Source organism: Ursus arctos, unplaced genomic scaffold, assembly GCF_023065955.2.
Source record: "Ursus arctos isolate Adak ecotype North America unplaced genomic scaffold, UrsArc2.0 scaffold_17, whole genome shotgun sequence".
In the NCBI taxonomy this organism is placed as follows: domain Eukaryota; kingdom Metazoa; phylum Chordata; class Mammalia; order Carnivora; family Ursidae; genus Ursus; species Ursus arctos.
The window spans coordinates 22034978-22054985 of record NW_026622841.1 but is presented as its reverse complement, the minus strand read 5'-3'; positions in this window follow the sequence as shown (position 1 = coordinate 22054985).

Here is a 20008-nt window from a genome sequence, read left to right as displayed (position 1 = left end):
CAGGGCTTTGGTCTAGCTTCTGTCTTTTTGTATGTTCAGGTTCTCTGTTTAATTTCCCAAGATCAGCCTTGGACACACATAAACCAGTGTGCCAATTAGGAACTGATTGCACCCGACATCTATAGAACGAGGTAGATACTTAATTGAACTGGCTTGTCTTGATTTATCTGTGGTTTTTATTTCACATAGTATGTATATTCATATTCTGTTTAATTGTGATATGCTAACCTAAACTCTTCTGGAGCGCTTGTATAATGTGCGGTATTGTCTCAAATCTGAAAAATTTTTTAATTGAGGTTAATTGACATAAACATTAGTTTCGGGGCAACAACGTAATGATTCAATATTTGTGCTTATGTTGTGAAGTGATCACGGTAACTCCAGTTAACATCCATCACTGTACAGAGCTGTATGTTTGTTTTTAGTGATAAGAATTTCTAGATCTTTTAGCCACTTTCAAATATACGATACACTATTAACTATAGTCACCATACTATAGATTACATCTCCATGAGTTATTTTATCACTGTAAGTTTATACTTTTTGACTCTATTTACTCATTTCTCCCACCCCTTGCCCCCTTCAGTCTAGCAACCACCAATATCTCTGAGCTTGGTTTTTGTTGCTGTTTTTTTTTTTTTTTTTAAGATATATTTATTCTAGAGAGAAAGAGAGCAAGCACAAGTGGGAGGGGTACAGGGAAAGGAAGAGAGAATCTCAAGCAGACTCCACACTGAGCAATGTGGGGCTTGGTCTTATGACCCTAAGTTCATGACCTGTGTTGAAACCAAGAGTTGGACACTTAACCAACAGGGCCACCCAGGTGTCCCTCCCCCCCCACACTTTGTTACTATTTTTAAATTCCACATATAGGTGTGATCATATGGCATTTGTCTTTTCTGATTTATTTCACTTTACGTAATGGACTCAGGGTCCATCCATGTTCTCTTAAATGGTAAAATCTCATTCTTTTTTATGGCTGAATAGTATTCCATTGTGTATATACATACCACATCTTTATCCATTCATCCATAAATTTAGGTTATTTTCGTATCTGGGCTATTATAAATAATGCCACAGTGAATGCTGGGGTGCATATATCCTTTCAAATTAGTGTTGTTATTTTCTTCAGATCAGTACCCAGAAGTGGAATTGCTGGATCATATGGTAGTTCTATTTTTAAGTTTTTGAGGAAACTGCATATTATTTTCCACAGTGGCTATGCCAGTTTATCTTCCCACCAAGAGCGCACAAGGATTCCCTTTTCTCCACATCCTCACCAATACTTGTTATTTCTTTTCTTTTTTGATAATATCCATTCTAACAGGTGTGAGATGATGTCTCTTTGCTGTTTTGATTTGCAGTTACTTATGATTAGTGATGTTGATCATTTTTTCATGTGCCTGTTGGCCATCTGTATGTCGTCTCTGGAAAAAATGTCTCTGCCCATTTTTTCTGCTATTGAGTTGTATGAGTTATTCATATATTTTGAATATTAACCGCTTGTCAGATATATGATTTGCACATATTTTCTTCCATTTAGTATGTTGCCTTTTGATTTTTTTATGGTTTCCTTGGCTGTGAAGCTTTTTAATCTCCTGATTTTTATCTCTTCTCAGCCCTAAATTATTATGAAAAAGATTCTCTCCCTCCTTTGCTGCCCCTAAAACTGTTTCTCATGTGTCTATCATGTGTTTATCATGTGACTTTTATAGTTGTATATATGACAGTATCTCTTTATTCACACTTGCAGGGAAAAGAGTCATATGTATCTTTGTTTTCAAATATTGTCTTTTTCTTTTTATTGTAAAATACACATGATACAAAATTTATCATTTTCACCATTTTTTAAGTGGAAAATTCTGTGGCATTAAGTACATTCACAGTATCATGCAACCATCACCACCATGCATCTTCAGAACTTTATTATCCCAAACTGAAATTCTACACACATTGGAAAATGATTCCTTATTCTTCCCTTCCCCCAGCTCCTGGTAACTTCTGTTCTACTTCTGTCTCTATGAATTTGCCTATTTTAGGTATCTCATATGGAATCACACAGTATTTGTTTCTTTAACTTAGCATAATGTCCTTAAGTTTCATCCAAGTTGTAGCATACACTAGCATTTCATAATTTTTTTAAGGCTAAATAATGTTTCATCATATGGATATATGACATTTTGTCGATTCTTTGGCCTATGGATTTTGGGTTGTTTCCACCTTTTGGCTATTGTGAATAATGCTACTGTAAATTGATGTACAAATATTTTTTGAGTCCCTGATTTTAATTCTTTGGGTATCATTTTGTTATTAAGCTAGTGCCTAGCACAATGCTTAGTTCAGAAATTACTAAATGAAGGAATGATCTACTGAATAAGTGCTAATACCTTTTAAAGTTCTGTATTTCTATTTTTTCCAAATTCTCATCACTCCCCACATTTCCTCTTTCCCTTAAGGAAACCACCAATGAAAAGGAAACAAAACATTGAACACTTCCTTTAATTTTAATATAAATATTACATTTTTCTGATCTAAAATTTTCCAGAAGTTTTAAGTTTCTGTTGGGATGAGACAGAAGATTCCTTGGACTGAAAGCTCTCTGGAAGATAGATGACTGGAGGGACCCAGAATGAGGAGTCAGAGAATGATTGGAAGCTGCATCCCAACCAGAAGTCCAAACTTCTGGAAGCCAACTCCGTTGTTGGGTTGCACTAGGCCACACCAATTAAGCCAAGAACAGAGAGAGCCAGACATTTGTAACAACAGGATTTTGAGCAAGAGGATCTAAATCAACTGCCGTGAAAGGTGCCATGTGGCTCTGTGTTGGCTCTGGCCAAGCACAGCCTTGTGGTGTTCTAGCGAGTTCTGTTGACGGTCATATGCTTGCTCCTAGGATCACATCCTCCCATTGTGTAATCTGACCATCTGAAAGAAAAAATAAGATCATAGAACAGGTAGGAATTTGAGGTCTTTTAAAGCAGTGGTTCTTTACCAGGGCCATTTCTTACCCTTCTGCCCCCAGGGGACATTTGGCAATGTCTGGAAACCTGGGATAGTTTTGGTTGTTATAACTGGATGCAGGGTTGCTAATAGCATCTAGAAGTTGGAAGCCAAGGATGCTACTGAATAGCTTCTAATGCATAGGGACACGCCCCACAACAAAGAATTACCCATCTCAAAATATAAATAATGGCAAGGCTGAGAAACTCCTTCCAGAACAGTCCCCTCAAAGATAAAGTGAATGCATGGCACCATTGCCAGTCAGAACTCAGCTGGATTATCTTGACCCTTAGGTTGATGTTTATATTCCTAGTGTGGGTTTTGTAACTTACTGATTATTTCGAAAGTGCTTGCATGAACTTGAATAAAATGTGTTATTTTTTTTAAAAGGAACTCTGCATATAGCATTTCCTCTGTTGAATCTGTAAACTATACAACCCAATAATTGCTTTCTCCTCTACTTCCTCTGTAAGTATTCTTAGGAATAATACGTTGATTTTGCTTAAGTGCTTTGAGCTCTTTTTGAAAGAAGTGCTTAAAACTTCTCTAAATTATTTTTATCACCTCTATAAAATTTAAAAGCAAAATATCATTCCTTTTCAAAAGTAGGTCTTCCCCTGATTTTCTTAAATTATAACCTCTGATTAGCTATTGAAACTCCCTGATTACAGACTGACATTGTGTTATCCTGGGAATCCTACCAGTTAAATCTATGAACTAATTGATTGTAGCCTGACAAGACTGTGAACTATTGTAGTTTGGAACAGAGCTTCAGAATACTGTAAAAGATTTGCTGCTTAAGCTCTCCTTGTTTCAAATATGAGGTCAATGGTATGGCTTTATATATTGATTAATACTCAATTTGATTTATTAACTTACTAATTACTAAGAGGGCTTTCTAAGGATTTATCACCCTTCATGAAAAACTATCATACAGGAAGCAACCTTCAGGGGTCTTCATAGTTTCTTTGCTTGCCTTCAAGGAGGACCACAGCCTGATGAATTCCCTCTACCACCACTACCACTCCCCCATGAAAATTCTCCCACCTTCCAATTTAAGCCATTTTTTAAGTGACTTCCATCACAAGAGCTCATTATTCTCTCTAAATAAAGGAAGTGAGAAGCAAACAGAAGAACTGACTCATCTTGGAATTTAGTAAGAATGAACCACAAGTGACCTGTCTCCTAACCCCTGGTCTAAGAGAGACTATATAACTAATAGGGGTTAAATTGAAAGACATGTACATACTCAGGCAAGTTGATCCTAGGAGTCTCTGAGGGAAAATGGTCAATAAGGCCATCTTACCTCTGTCAACTGTAAAATGCACAGATCATTACCAGAGAGGGATTGTTCCTTCTTCATATAGCCCCTTGGGCCCGCTTAGATAAGGCTGCACCTCAGTGTGCTCCAGCGGCAGCTGCATATTTTACATTTAGTAGACCAGGAGTCACAATTGGGTGGGAAGGTTGGCACCCAGGGGATTTTTTTTTTTTTTGAAGTTATACTTGCATAACAAGCACGAGGTGTTATTTAGATCCTATGCTTGTCAGGGAATGGCTTGGGAAGGCCAATGATGATTATGGAGGGGCTAAGGACCATGAGCTGCCTTTTGGTTCAGCTACTTTGGTGCACATCTTTGAATTTGCAATTGCAAACTGTTGAAATGTGAGTGGGAGCAAACAGCAGGCAGCGGGTCACAGGGGTGGGATATTAGAAGCTATTCTCATTACAGGTAATTGTAAACTGTAGATGATTAATCCAGGGCCTTATGTATCATAACTGGTTGAGTGTTAGATTTCTCCCTCTTTTGTTGGCCTTTTTTTTTTTTTTCTTTTTTCTTTCTCCCAATTCCTTAACTTGGATGTTCCTCATGATTCTGGCTGTCTAGTGTCCTCTGTTCCATTTTCTTTACATTCACTTTTGGAGATGTCATTAATTAGGCTACAAAATCTCCTCTCTGGTCAGGTGACTGCAAATCTATATCCCTAGTCTTGCCCGTTTACACAGCCCCAGCCTGGAGTATCCAGCTGTTTACTGAGGACATCCACTTGCATATTCTCTTAGCATCTTAAACTCAAGGAGTTTTAAGCCATACTCACTGGTTTACCCTCCACGTCATTCCCCTTTCTGGCTTTTCTCATTTTCCCCCAGTGAGGAAAGCTGAAGCTTGAGACATCTTGTATTCTCTCATTTTCTTGGCTGTCCGAATCTAGTTTTATTGACCCTTTCCTTCCCAAGTCTATCAGTCGGATTCTTTCCCACTTCCATTTCCTGATTATGGCTCTCATCATTGATACTACGTCGGACTATAGCTTATGTGCTTGCCTGGGCTCAGCCTGTTTCATTTCATCCAATCTATCCGATGGCGATGAAGAAGTTCCTAAAATGACACTTTGGAGGAAGTCTTTTTAACTGAAATATAGTTGACATTCAATGTTGTATTAATTTCAGGTATATGGCATAGTTATTTGACAATTATATATATTATGCAATGTTCACAACGGTAAGTGTAGTAACCATTTGTCACCAAAGTTATTACAATGGACTACATTTCTTCTCTCCCTTACATTTACATGACTTTTTTTTTTTTTTTTTTTTACTGTAAATAACTCTTACTTCCCTTTACCTGTTTCACCCATATCCCGACCTAGCTCCCCACTGACAACACTAGTTCTCTGTATTGATGAGTCTGTTTCTGTTTTTGTTTTTTGGTTCATTTGTATTTTAGATTCCATATATAAGTGAGGTCATACAGTATTTGACTTTCTCTATCCAACTTATTTCATTTAGCATAATATACTGTAGGTCCATTTATATTACTGAAAATGACAAGATTTCATTCAGGGTTTTCTTTTTTCTTCAATAAATATTTATGGAATATTTATTAAGTGTCTCCTACATGCTTCCAGGCACCATGTTATGTGCTTGTTATGGAATGATAAATAAAAAAGGCAATATCTCTATTTTCATTGATTTTAGTGTAAGGAAGAGGCAGGCAATGAAATGTTAAAAAAAATATTTTAGAAGAGGCTGTGAAAGACAAAACAGAGTAGAATAATAGAGAATAAATAGGACCAAAGGTGGTGACATCTGAGGAGAGATCTGAGAGTTGAGAAGTACCCAGCTGTGATCTGGGGCCCCATTTCTTTCTATTAAATTGAGTGAAAGTTTCTTATCTAAAATAAAGTCATTATTTTTCAGAGTTTTTATTTGCTCTCTCTGTAAACCCCATATACCAATCCAAATAGTCCATATGCTATTATTGAATTCTGTTATATGCATTCCCATCTATAACTTCGGCAAACATTTCTTTTTGTAATCCATGTTAGCTAGAAACCATTTATTCTCTGGACTGTTATGGAATAATTATTATTGTTGTATTATTACTCATCTGCCATCTAGCGCTTACCTTCTACTCTAGTATACAGTAATTATTTGAGAGCATGCTTTGTATTCAAACAAACAAGTTCATGTTTCTGAAATTGTCCAACATCATCCCTTGCTCTGTAAAAGCACCCAGTGATCATTTGTTAGTTTAATACACATGCCATCTTTAAAAAGGATTCCACGGAGAATCATATCCAGTTACTGACACATGAATGGAATGTGTTCTGCTGTTCTTTAGATTCCTAGCACTTTGCATATTGTCTAGCACATAAGAGAAGTTCAATAAATATTTGTTGAACTAAAAGTCCAAGAATATCCAGGAAGTCAGCAGCAAGGAAGAGACTGGAACTCAGGTCTGCTAATCTCTGACTTTCCTCAAGTCCTGGTGTTTTCCAACCACCAAGCACCTCGACTCTAATCATCCCATTTCTTTTTGGTCTAGTTGTCACCATAATGTCAGTGCTAATTCTGTCATTGCAAGGAAATAAATGGATGCCAACATTTGTATTAACTTCCTTTTCATGTTGGCAATCCTTTGTCTCCTGAATATTACAAAATATTTGGGAGAGTTTTTCACCCTTTTCTGAAAATCATCATCATTTTCAGTCCTTCACAGTACTGGCTGTTTTACTGGCACAGTTAGCCCTTCTGGCCTATACCACTGTGTTCTTTCCTTTCTTCAAAGCCAAGCTAAATAAAAATACATTCCACAGATGCTGTTCTGAATGTGTGTGCCTTGGCACAGATAGTATATGGAAGCAAGATCCGAAAATAGGTAGCATCACATCAGCCTTTTGGAGTACTAATCATCAGTGGAGGTATCTCCAAAGGACTGAAACATGAGACCTTAAAACATGGGAAAGTTTAGTATAAAGCATTTCAGCAAGTAGAGTTATAGGAGGCGAAAATACTCTTTCCCCATGGAGGAAATACCTAACAACAAAAGCAGCAGCAACAATGGAAGGAGGAAAGGAAAGAGGGAGGGAAAGAAGGAAGGAGGGAAGCCTTTTATTTGATTCTCATGTATAGTAACTCAAGCATGAAAGACACTCCTCAGTTAAATTAGCCAAGATTGTAGTCCTCATTATTATGAGAGAAAATTGAGCCATTAAAATAATTATTCTAAAATGCATATGTTGATGATAATAAGATATGTTTTATTGCTTCTCTCTTTCAGGTTATTGAAATCCCTTAAGAACCATTATCTTATTAAGTCTTATTATATGGTTATAAGGTTGGGGTTGAGAAAATTATTCTTTTGCAGTCTAGGAGATAAGGATAGAGAGTTGTGTGAATTGCAGGCCACCCTGCAACAGAAATTAACAACAAATTACAGTGGATTTCAGAGCTATCCATTCTTGACTAATAAATTTCCCCATTGTAGTCCATCTTGACTCATGTGTGAGTTATTGGCTGACATGTTTGAATCTAAAATGCTTCATTTAGAAATTTTACATCTGTTTATTTCTTTGTTTCTCAGCATTAATATATATTAAAAAAAAAAACAACAACAGCAACAACAACCCAACAACAGCTAAAATATTTTGCCTCAAGTGAGCCAGAATCTGGCAAAGAAAAGTCCTGCTTGGTAGATTATTTCCCTTGCAAATCTTTAGTTCATCTTAAGAGGAACAATTCTTCCCCCCCCCCCCCCCCAAGGAGAATGTCCCCTTTAAATCTCAAAAGATAGTATGTTCTGACTTGTAAGCATTTCTACTTTCTGTTTACTGTGATTCTTATTTTTACCCTTTGAGAGGAGAGAAGCTGACAGAATTTGGTGGTTTGGACTGTTAGCATGTTTTGTGCCTTAATTTTCATTTCTCTTCATTATATTCTTATAAAAATATACATTATGTTTTCCTCATTTATGTTGGCTCCCTTTTCTCTTTGCCTAGTAGAAAGCTTTGCTAGGGGCGTCTGCCCCTGTGAAGTGGTTGAATTAATCCATTACATTCCGGTTTTATCTTTTCAGGGTTAGAGAGATGTTGATTTGACATCTAAAACTCTGTAAAGCCTTTGAGATCAGACCAGAATCTTTCCCATATCAAGTGAATTTTTTTTTTATTTTTTTTATCCATAGTCTCCTTTCCTTTTCTCTCTTGAGGCTATTAACATGGAGATAATATCTTTTATAGATAAAATCTCCCCTGGATATCACTGCCTCTTTCCTACCTGAAATCCTCATCTTTCATTTTTGATATCACAATCATTTTCAAAGTAACAACCTGACATATTGTAACTACTTGACATGCTTGAAAAAGATGGAATATATTTTTAGCTGTCTAATTTCATACAGCATTTGGAGAAATAGGCTTGCTATGTAGATAGTTTATTTCTACTCGCAATCGACTTAGAAGAGTAAGGAAAAGAAACTCTTTTTTGGCAAGAGGTTTTTCTAATCACTATGCAATTTTAAAACTTAATATTACAACCTTTTTATGAAAATTCACAATAGAACATACCCTCCAGTGTTCTTTGGAAATACAAGAAGGAATGCCAAAGACCTGTCAATGGGAGAGAAAATGAAAGATGAAGGATTTGAGGTTGTTGGACGAAAAAGGTAACAGTGCTTTCAGAGAATCGCAGCTCTTTCAAGCCTTCTTGTCCTTTTCACAATTCAGCTTTATCTGGCTGTTGTCCTAGACCTGCAGATACCATTTCTTCTGGGCAGTCCTCTGGCTTCCACATCCATATTTCTAACCAAAATACTTAATTTTTTTAAATTTAAATTCAATTTAGGTAACATATACTGTATCATTAGTTGTGGGGTAGAATTTAGTGATTCATCAGTTGCACGTAACACCCAGTGCTCATTACATCACATGCCCTCCTTAATGCCTATCATCCAGTTACCCCATCCCCCCAACTCACCTGCCCTCCAGCAAGCCTCCGTTTGTTTCTTAGAGTTGAGTCTCTTATGGTTTGTCTCCCTCTCTGTTTTCATCTTATTTTATTTTTCCTTCCCTTCCCTTATGTTCATCTGTGTTGTTTCTTAAATTCCACATATGAATGAAATCATATGGTATTTGTCTTTCTCTGACTGACAAACTACTTTCTAATACCTTCTCTCCTGTGTTCTCCTTTTGGGCTTCACCATGTCCTCCTGTGTTGATATTCTTTGTAAGTTTTGCTCAAAGTCAATGTCATTGCCAATGACACATTTGAAGATAACTTCCCCAGTTCTTTGATGAATGTCATTGGCAATACCAATAAAAGTTTGCTTCTTCTGTTTCCCAGTGTGGAAGAAGAGCAGATACCCAGATAATTACGCGGTTTTCTCAATCTCTGAATTATAGAATAAGGACCATGGGCTCCTAGAAGAACCATATTCCTCAGAAATATACCTGAATATATGAGGACTTCTCTGGTAGTCTGTGGATATTTTTGGTTACAGATAGTTATTCTCCCCTGAAATACAGTGTAGACCAGGCAATATATTTCCATGAAGGAATAAGATCATGCCCTTTGAGTTCACAGAGCCTCCTGGCACCATCGTTAAGAAACTTTCCAGTGTAGAAGAGTCACCTATACAGTGTGGCTAGAATGCCCTGTGTCTTTCAGTCTCTTGTCCTGGCTCCTGCTTCTCTCTGGTTATCAGTACTTCCCTTATCCAAAATGTTAGCAGAAACAAGAACACTGTGAGCCCCAAGCTTATATCCATTTCAGATTTTTTCTTTATTCTTAAAATATGTTTCAGTAATGGGATTCCCTCTTTTCTCATGTTTTCAATAGTGGTTATTTAAAGGAGCAAATTGAGACATCTTGGCTTTACTTCACTCATGACCATCTACATGGAGTTATACAGAGTCACTTTGAGAATTGGGGCCTCTGGATGAGCAGGCTACAAATATGCCTTCAGTGAAGGCACTGACAATATAACTCTGCTGAGGTCAGATTATAAAAGTAAAAGTGAGAGGCCCAAAGTGGAGCCAAGGTAATATATCTAAAGTCCGAGTAGTCCATGGGAGTGGCTTGAGAACATACAGGATAGAGCAGGAAAAACAGAACTATATAAAATAGAATATGGGCTGTCAAGGAAGAGAAACCTGCATTCGAATTCTCACTTCATGACTTACTGTGCAACTAACCTAGTCTCTGAATCCTTTCCATCTTAATTTTCTGGAAAACAATTTTTTTTAAACAAGTAGATTTTTGAACCAAATTGATTATCTCTAACATGTAGACTCTGTGTAGAGCCAAGGAGTTAATTTTAATCAATCCTTGGGTAATTCTAAGAGCTAGCCTTGCCTTTGAGAAACATGCTTGGGATGTCTCCACATATGCCTTTAGGAATCACTAACTTCACCTTTCTAAGCCTCATCTATAAAATGAACATAACAATAAGCTCTATACTATGGGGATATTATAAATATTAATCTAATATGAAATGCCTTGCACAATGTCTGCCATATGGAAGACGTGTAGTGATAGTTGGATTATAAAGGAACTGAGGCAAAAGGGTCTTCTGTAAAGGCTGATAGAATTGTTAGTCTGAGGCCTGGAAAACTTCTGAGCTAGCAACTGATGACTGTTTCTTGGTTTCTGCTTTGTTTTACTCAGAATTTAAGCAAATTATCATGGTTTAGGACCATAAAGTCAAGTTCTCTATTGCTTTAAAAAAAAAAAGTGTGTTTTCTGGGTAACTCTTCCCTTTATTTCCTTCAGATGCTATTTTTTTTTTAATTCACATATGAGAAATACAAATAACATCATCCATAGTCATGATACCCTTAAAGTAAAGCCTGCTATTTTTTTTTTAATTCACATATGAGAAATACAAATAACATCATCCATAGTCATGACACCCTTAAAGTAAAGCCTTTAGGTCTCAGTATCCCGTGTCCAAAGAAACTGATACTTACCATTGCATTCTACTTTCACCTTCACTTTGTGGTACTCCTAGTTCTTCCACTTTCTTCTCAGACTCAGACCCACATACTTGACAAGATTTTCAAAACCTGGAAGCAGACCACATCACCAAAAAATTACATGTTGTTGACCAAATTGTTACAAAAGTGCCCCAGCTATTTCATACTCTCTTTTCCTATGTGTGTGTCTGTGTGTGCTATTCCAATTTCCTGTACTTCTGGCCATTTCTTAGGAGCTTTTCATGAATGAGATGATTATCCAGGACCATCCTAGGTTCTCCCAACACAGGAGGGAACCGTTGGAACCATTTGGCTTGTTGAGGCTGAATTTTGTGCTCAGGGTGGCATCAGTAATCCTTGCTATGAGCTGGGAATTGGCTCTATATTTTATATGTTAGTTATATATCTATTGTTAGTCATTTATTACTTGATCTCCCCATTCCCTTAGATCCAGTTTTAACATGAATTTGCTGTAGAAGAGATTCAGTATCTGTGGATCCTCACCCAAGATAGGTGGATGGCTGGATCTAGTTCCTGAAGTTGTTCTGAGTTACTTGGCCTCTACAGTTTTCTAAAATTTCATAACAGCACAGCAGTTTTTCAAAGAATTGATACTGTTTTTAATTTTTAAAAAAATATTTTAATGAGAGAGAGTAAGGGGAGGGGCAGAGGAAGAGAATCTTCAAGCAGACTCCCCACTGAGTGCAGAGCCTGATGTGGGGCTCTATCTCATGACTTTGAGCTGAAACCAAGAGTTGGACACTTAACTGACTGTGCCACCCAGGTGCCCTGGTTTGATATCATTTTTAATGTAAGACCAGTGGATAGACCAGTGTGATTTTACACAAATGAATTTGGTATAAAATTAGAATTGAATATGGAGGTTGAGAATTCCATAATGTGACAAAGATGGATAACTTAGTAAGTATATTGTTTTTGGATCTTGAAAAGTCACTGAGGAAATGGAAAGGATCTTATTATACAGAAAATGACAATAGATCATTTCATTGGTACATAGATTGAAGTTACATTATTTTTCTAGATGGGAGGGGGAGAGGAAAGAAAATACTAGAAGGACCAAATCATTTTGAATATTTTACCAGAAACACTTCTTAAAATGTCTTATTATGTCATATCTCTGCATAAATTTCTTCAACAGATTGAGTTCAAACCCTAAAGCTAGGCCCAGTTTTCCATTCAAGTCTCAAGTTCTACTATCATGATATGCAGCATGAATCTTCCCTTTGAGCTAGACTTGGCCACTCACCATGCCCTGAACCCACTATACACTGTCTCTCCTCTAGAATTTTGCTCATTTGTTTCTTCCCAGTCTGTGAGATTTCTCCCCAAACTATCCCCAACCCACAGTGATTTCTTTCTTTTATGGGAGTTTGCAGAGGGTAATTACCATGAGTTTTACACTTCTCTTACATGTGAGTTTATTACCTCGGACTGCCAGTTACGTGTTGTAATAAGCTCTTTGAGGACAAAGGCTATTTATTTTCATCTTTCTATACCCCCATGGTACCTCATACATAATAATTCTCAACAAATACTTGTTTGATTACTCAAACCCTCTATTGTAATAAAAGAGAAGACCACCTGTGCTCATGTGTATTAACCTCAGGTCACGTTATTGTGGACCAAATTTCCTACTATTAGACATTATAGCATGGTTTTCAAGAGCATTTCTCTGTACTCCTGCTGTTATTTTGCAAAGCTATATTATCTCAACAAGAGTTAATCCAGTGATTCAGGCTATTATTTAAACAATCATTAATTGAACAGTGAAGTGTTCTGCTCACCTATGATTGTATAGGGAACTGTAAATATATGTGCAGTTCTGTAAATATCTCCACCAACGCTACCTTTCAAAATGGCTAATTATCACAAACATATGAAATGCAAATGCTATCTCTAGATGCTGTTCAAAAGGACTCATGCAGATACTATAATTCTATTAGAAATGTCAACTATGATTTCATTTGCTCAAATTTATAGTGCTTGACATGTTACTTTCCCAGTTACTTCCCTTGTGATTCTAGCTTGCCCTCTGAGATTCCAAGGATTGGACCTAGATTTTGATAACTAATCTCTACTTTGAACCCTAGCTGCTGACCCCTGACTTTTGTGAGCTGGAACCTCAGTCTTCTCATGACTGAGTTCCCATACCTATTATATTCGGTGCTTCAGAGTATTGGGTCCAACCACTAGCTATGTGACCTAGGAAAATTTTACCTTCTGTTTTCTTTTCTGTAAAATAGAGTTAATACCAAATTCACATGGTGGTTGTGAGAATTAAATAATGTAACATGTACAGTGCATGTTACATACATTCCATATATGTTCTCTTCCTGTTTTCTATTCCCATTATGCCTGTCTTTTAACCATTTGGTCTTGATGGGCTAGACTCCAACTTCATTCTCCCTTGCTGTCATTTTGCTCCTGATCCTAGATCAAACAGCAGGGACAGATGAGGCCATTGACCAAACATACCTGAAATGTGGTAAATCATGTCAAGTAGTGATTTAAAAAAATAATTCCTGTTATGCCACAGGTCAACAAGGTCATTTTGGAAAAGAAAGGGTACTTACTGTGACTAGAGCATAAGAATTAAGAGGGAAGGAAGAGAAAAGGTGAGGCTGGAAAGTTAAGCAACAATGAGATCTTTTAGCGCTTGGGGAATAGGGGGGCAGTGTAAGAAGTGCTCCTCAAGACTATGTCATTGACTTCTCTACTGCCTTCCTCCTTTGGAGCATTTATCCTTTCCTGATATGTCACATTCCATTTCTGTGATATGTCAGTTGACTCAGGCTTACTACAGGATTCCAGAAATGCATTCCTAACCTGCTTTATGTAGATTCCAAGAATTAGTCTTCTCACCATAAGCTTCTTCCCATCCTCCCAGCCACTGAGTCCCTGCCCTGAAACTTTCTATAGTTCAACATCTATTTATCCAAAAACCATTTATTTTTGAATTTCTACATACATTGTGCTGGAAATTCACAAAGAGAAAGATAACAGTTGTTGCCATTATGTAGCTTACATTTTATTTGGAAAATAATTATAGAAAAATCATATTCCCTGTTTTTTCCCCCACAGAATTTTTTAACCGTTCATTTTCACCTTCTTTGCTGCTTCTGCCTTATCTCCCCAGCCTTTATGTTTTGAAATGTCCCAAGACTTGCATATAGATCTCTTCATTGGCTCATAAATTTATATTTCCAGCTTGGATCTCTGCTCTGAATTCCAGGTTGGTAAATATGAGCCTTTCCTTGTCATCTCTTCTTAGAAGTTCTAATGAATATTTTCTGTATCATGCTTGTGGGGGCCTGGAAAAGATGTCCACAAATGCTTTGACAATTCCTGCCCCTAAGGGTAGTCTAAATCCCTTTTTCTTAAAAGTGAACTGACCTCAGTGACTTCTAATGAATATAATACAGTGGAAGTGATGCTGTATGACTTGTGAGACTTGTTTAGTAAAACTGATTAGGTTAGGGGCACCTGGGTAGTGCAGTCGTTAAGCGTCTGCCTTCGGCTCAGGGCATGATCCTGGCGTTCGGGGATCGAGTCCCACATGGGGCTCCTCCACTGGGAGCCTGCTTCTTCCTCTCCCGCTCCCCTGCTGTGTTCCTTCTCTCGCTGGCTGTCTCTCTGTCACGTAAATAAATAAAATCTTTAAAAAAAAAAAAAAAAAAGAAAAACTGATTAGGTTAATAAGCTTCTGCCTGTCTTCTTAAAACCCGTATCTGGGCAGTCCTGAGTTGACATGTTAGATATCTGGCTACCCTGAAGCTACCATATTATAGAGACTATGTGATGAGATCACACAAAGAGAGAGATGCCTGAGGATCCCCAGCTCTCTTAGGCCCCAGGTGTTTGAGTCTTCCCAGCATCAACTGCCAGACACATGAGAGAGCAAGCCTTCAGATGGTTCCAGGTTCCTGCTTTTAAGCCTTTCTAGCTGATGCCAAATGGGGCAGAGATGAGCTATTGCTCTTGACCCCTGCCCAAACCACAGTTTTGTGAGCAATATCAACGTTGTTGCTGTTAATAAGCCACTAAGTTTCGAGGTGGTGTGTTTTGCAATCACTTTAACCGAGAGAGTGTCCAAAATGAAGGTCCTGATAGTTTCCTTCACACCTGCTTATTGCTCAGTCTTTCTACCTCAATTAATACCAAGTCTGTTGTCCCGCATACTCAGGCCAAACTTTAGTCATTTTTTTCTCTTTCTTTCCTGTCCATCTGGTTAGTCAGACTATTCTATCCTCTCAATCTCCATAAAGAGCCAGATTTTTTTTTTAACCATTCCCACTGCCACCAAGACATAATTTTTTATATGAATTATGGCCATAGTCTCTTTGGGTAGATTTACTGTGTTAATATCCCCAATTATTTATCCACCCCCACCCATATCCATGCCTTTCACATGTGACTTTATGGGTGCTCTCACCTAGAGGTGGAAAAGAGTTTCCTTCTCTTTGATTATGACTTCAGCCATGTGATTTGCTTTGATGAATATGAGGCAAGCAGAGAAGTCTTGCTTATTGCTACTTTTTCTGTTGCTTCTCTTTGATTGCCTTAAGTACAAACCTGACTTTTGTCGCTGGAGAACAAAAGACATGTGGTAGAGTGTCAGGTCACTCCAGTGACCTAAACTGAGTCCGCTGTAGATCAACAAAGCTGTGTAGCCAACCTGCTGCTGACCAGAGACACAAATGAGCTTAATTATGACCAGCAAACCTGTCCTACAGGTTCATTAGCATTTACTTACTGTTTTAAGCAACTATGCTCTGCAGTTGATTGTTATGTGACTTTTTGGTGACAAAAGAGAAATTCTGCAGGAATTGATGCCAAGAGTGAGGTGTTAAAACCTATAATACATCATTGGCCTCATCTCTGAAAATGGCCAGAGGCTGGAAAAAATGTCAAAGAAATTGATATAGAAAACTGGAAAAATTGGAGCCATTTTATATAATTGTGAAATACTTGGGAAAGCAGCCTCCTGTGGTAACTTGGAAGATGGAACATGTAACTAATGATGTTTTGGATTTGCACAAAGAGATCTCCAGGCAAAATTGAGAGTGTCAGCTGGCTTTTACTAGCTGTATAAGATTTATTACTTTAAGGAAGAGGTGAACACTACAAAGAACTGGCTAGAAAATAGAATTTAAAGGGATTGTATATACTAACTTCCTAGACTAGTGCTTGGCACTCAGTAGGTACTCAAATATTTGTAGAAAGAATCATTTATTTACAATTTCAATAAGTATCATGAATAAGAAATATAGAGCTGCATGGCATTCTATAGCACGAAGGCAGTTATCCCCTTAACCCACTCCCAGGGGTATTTGAATTAGAATGGAGCCTTAATTCATCACCATTAAAACATAGTGGTGCCCTGACATGAACCTTCCTTGTAGTCTTCTCAGCTACTGTAGGTTAAGGCACCCTTCCTGAAGCCACTCACATAATGCTTCTTAGAAATCTATGTACATGATATTTGTGGCTCCTATAGTTCCATTTAGATCCTATTTCTCAGCCCTATCACCATGTCTGATTTATTTGATATCCTTCCAGGCAGACACTGGAACCCAGAAATAAAAAGAGAGTTCAAAATATTGCCTGACTAGCTCTTGATATAAGGGAATGATGTTCTTCCATTTTCCATGCTTCACAGCGTGGGTTTTCTAGCTAAAGACTGACCAAGGGCTTGTTTCCTACTCTGACCCTTAGGTTTAATTGTGAGCAGTTCTTCACCTGGATTTCGGCTATTTCCTTTTCCACTTTTTTTTTTATAAAAGATATATTTAATTATTTTAGAGGAGGTGGGGGAGGGCAGAGGGAGAGGGAGAGAAAAACTCAAGAAGCCTCTGCCCTAAGTGCAGAGCCCCAAGCAGGGCTCCAGCTCAGGGCCTGAGCCAAAACTAAGAGTTGGAAGCTTAACTGACTGAGCCACCCAGGCGCCCCTCCTTTTCCCATCTTAAGTACTTCCTTTTTCCCCCCCTCCTGTTTTTCTTCTTTGCCTTTTCAATTTACTAACATAATTTGAATTCTGTTCTTGTGTCCAAAATGCTGCTTCCTTCCTGACTGCTTGGTGCCATTTGTACTCTTGATGAGCTTGTCCTTTAGCAGGGGACAAGACATCATTAAGCAGCCCAGGGCCCAGGACTGAGTGACCCCCTGCCAGCGTCAGCTAATATGTCCCTCAGGTTGGTTTTCGTTCAACAGGAGATTCTCTGTCTGGTCCCTAGGGCCAAAAACAGAGAACTGTGAAATAAGTATTTTCCCATTTTTCAAATACATATTTGTTTAGGGAAGAATAATTTTAACAAGCTTAGTCTCTAGGGATGTAGTTTGAAAACCGCTTATTGTGTGGATTTTGCATTTGGCAGAAAGCTTTTGCAAGTGAACCTAAAGCTGGTAGAGTTCCACCTGCTAAGCAAGCTTCCCAGTCTGCAAAGGAAGCCCTGAGCTCCGAAGCATTTCTCCAGTTTATAAACAGTACTCTCAAAGCTCTAATTGCCATGATCCGTTCTGAAGCTTGCCTCACAACATCTGATTTCCCTATCAAGTAAAACCAAATATAAGTGTTGCTTGTCACCCTCTCAACCGATTTTCACTTCTCATGGGAACCACTCCTAGAGTCAGAGGTCAGTAGAGAGTCCCTGAATTTCAGGTGTTGAGGGTATATCCTCTAACTTTAACATGCAGAACTTCAATATTGCAAACAGCATGGCTCTCACATTTGGCTAGATGCTTGTCCCAAAAGCTGGTTTTGTTTTAAATCCTACCACTTCTTTCTCTCTGTTTCTAATATTTTCTTTTACAAAATCTCAAAGGTAATACTTGCATATGGCAAAAAACCCAAAACAACAACAACAAAACCTGCAAAATGAAAAGTAAATATCTCTCTTACCTCAGACCTTCAGTGCCTTCTTTGGAGACAAAATTCTATTACACCTTCCAGAAACTTAACATGCATATGCAAGCACATTGTCTTATTGTAACAGGATAAATGAGAGAAGATGGTTCCCACTATACTGTACCTTTATCCCTGTAAAGTCTTAACAGTCTTTCCATAATCAGTACATTGGGATTAACCTCCTACTCAATAATGGCTATTAAGTATCTCATTTCCTGTATGTAGCCTACTTCATTTAACCAACGGACAGTTATATTGTTTTAGTCTTTTGCACCTAGAAAAGTACAATGATAAAAATTTTTATATTTTCATATTTGTATACATGTGATACTATATGAGAAATCCTATCAGAAATTCCTAGTTTATGTCATATATGCATTTATCAGAAGGTTACAACAATTAATACTCCCCTCTCCCAAAATGTGTGAGACTACCAGGGTCCTTACAGGTTTGCAACACTGTATATTATTAGACTTTTTATATTTGCCAATATGATTGAAAATGGTATTTTGGCTTCAAAAATGTTTAGTTTGCATATCTATCCTTATTTATAATCTTATTTAATCTATAATTATTAGTTTTCTTATTGGTAAAATTTGAATGATAACACAAAGCCCAAAGTATTTTTGTGAGGTTTAAGCAAAGTAATACAAGTAAAGCACTTAGGACACTGCTTGGCACAATGTAAGGATTTGGAAATTTACTGCTTGTTATTATTTATTGTATACATAATATTTGCTGCGTGTCCTGAAAGATGTAAAAGTAGACTTGGACACTTAGACAAATTCTTGTTCTTGAATAGGACTTAAGATCATAAAAATATAAATTTACCATAAAGTAATATGTAAATTTAGCATGAGTTCAGTAAAACACTACCTTTTTTTCTTTTCTTTCTAGAAAAGTTAATTTCAAAGTTCATGTGGAAAAATAAACATGCCAAAATAGCTAGGAATAAAAACCTTGCGGGGGCAGGGGGTGGTGTTCCAGTAGATGTTAGAAATACAATAAATTAAATATGGTGTCAGAATGGATTAAAAAAAATCCATTTATATGTTGCCTACAAGAGACTCATTTTAGACCTCAAGACACAGGTGGATCAAAAGTGAGGGACTGGAGAGAGATTTATCATGCAAATGGATGTCAAAAGAAAGTCTGAGTAGCAATACTTATGTTGGACAAGCTAGACTTTTTTGTTCTTGTATTGTTTTTATCCTGCTTTGGTATCAGGGTAGTGCTGGCCTTGTGGAATGATTTTGAATGTGTTCCCTCTATTTCATTATTTGTAAGATTTTTATCAGAAAAAGATTGTCGTTTTTTTTAATGTTTGCAACCATGAAACCAATGAAACCATGTGGTGTTGGGCTTTTCTGTGCTGGGAGCTTTTTGATTCCAAATTTATCTTTCACTGTTGTTTCTGGTCTAAGAAGATTTCCTACTTCTTGGGTTCAAGATTCATTATTCAATTTTGGCAGCTTGTGCATTTTTAGGAATTATCTCTTTCTTCCCCCCCCCCAAATTACCTGATTTGTTAGTATACAATTGTTTATAGTAATCTGTTATCACACTCTGCATTTCTGTGGTATCTGTTGTATTGTTTTCTCTTCCATTTCTCATTTTGGTTTTTGAGTCGTCTTTTTTTTCTTAAGGTAGTTAGAGCATTGTCAGTTTTTTTTGAAAAAATTGTCAGTATTTTCAAAATGTTATGTTGTTTATTCTAGTGTCTATTTCTGAGTTTTCTTTCCTTCCTCTACTAAATTTCAGCTAAGTTTCTTTTTCTAGTTCCTTGTGGTGTGATGTTGTTTATTTGAACTTTTTTTCTTAATACAA